This window comes from Otolemur garnettii, unplaced genomic scaffold, assembly GCF_000181295.1.
Source record: "Otolemur garnettii isolate 467f Iridium unplaced genomic scaffold, OtoGar3 scaffold00038, whole genome shotgun sequence".
In the NCBI taxonomy this organism is placed as follows: domain Eukaryota; kingdom Metazoa; phylum Chordata; class Mammalia; order Primates; family Galagidae; genus Otolemur; species Otolemur garnettii.
Window position 1 is genome coordinate 8,082,382 of NW_003852433.1, and position 1,391 is coordinate 8,083,772.

General features: G+C 47.2%; 1 protein-coding gene across 1 annotated transcript in view; it reads right to left on the reverse strand.

Moving 5' to 3' along the window:
* RNF10 (ring finger protein 10) overlaps positions 1-1,391 on the reverse strand; it is a 40,360-nt gene that overhangs the window by 20,118 nt on the left and 18,851 nt on the right. The window lies entirely within an intron of this gene.

Sequence of the window (1,391 nt, forward strand, 5' to 3'; positions counted from 1 at the left end):
AAAAAAAAAAAAAGAAAGAAAGAAATTTCCACTTCTAAAGAAAAGCAGTTGGCTGTGCAAGGTGGCTCATGCCTGTAATCCTAGCACTAATCCTTAGCACTCTGAGAGGCCAAGGTGGTAGACTAACTGAGCTCAGGAATTCAAAACCAGCATGAGCAAAGTGAAATCCTGTTTCCACCAAAAAAAGAAAAAGTAGCCCAGCATCGTGACAGGTACTGTAGTCCCAGCTACTTGGGAGACAGAGACAAGAGGAATGCTTCAGCCCAAGAGTTTGAGGTTGCTGTGAGCTAGGACACTATGGCACTCTACCCAGAATGACTAAGTGAGACTGTCTCAAAAAAAAAAAAAACCAACCCAAACAAACAGAAAAAATAACATTTGAGGTTCCGTGCCCGTAGCACAGTGGTTACAGCACCAGTGACATACACCAAGGCTGGTGGGTCGGAATCCAGCCTGGGCCAGCTAACCAACAATGACAACTGTCCAAACTACTCAGGAAACTTGAGCCCAGAAGCCTCAAGTTGCAGTGAGCTATGATGATGCCACTGCACTCCACCCAGGGCAAAAGAGCGAGACTCCTGTCTTTAAAAAAAAAAGGGAAAAAATGCATTTGTTTAGGTACCAAGAACATCCACTTGGAAAATGAGTTTAAAAAAAAAAAAAAAAAGACTACGGACTCAGCGCCATAGATCAGCGGTTAGGGAGCTGGCCACATACACTGGGGCTGGCGGGTTTAACCCAGCCTAGGCCTGCTAAGCAACAATGACTGGATGGCACCTGTGGCTCAAAGGAGTAGGGCGCCAGCCCCATATGCCGGAGGTGGTAGGTTCGAACCCAGTCCTGGCCAAAATATGAAAAAAAAAGTAGCCAGGCGTTGTGGCAGGTGCCTGTAGTCCCAGCTACTTGGGAGGCTACGGCAAGAGAACCACTTAAGCCCAAGAGTTTGAGGTAGCTCTCAGCTGTGACACCATGGCACTTTACCAAGGCTGACATAGTGAGACTCTGTCTCAAAAAGAAAAAAAAGTAAGTGGCAGCACCTGTGGCTCAATGAGTAGGGAACCGGCCCCATATACTGAGGATGGTGGATTCAAACCTGGCCCCAGCCAAAAACTGCAAAAAAGAATAAAAAAATAGTAAGGGGGGGGAAAAAAAAGAAAAAGAACCAGACCAACTCCCTTTTTGCCTCTCTCCCACAGTTTAAAGGAAGCCTCCTTGAGGCAGCACCACAATTACCCAGAGAGGACCAATTTCACTTTCTTTTTTTAAGGGGGGCGGAGGGGAGACAAGAGTTTCACTTTTTCACCCTCGGTAGAGTGCTGTGGCGTCACAGCTCACAGCAACCTCCAGTTTTTGGGCTTAGGCGATTCTCTTGCCTCAGCCTCCCAAGTAGC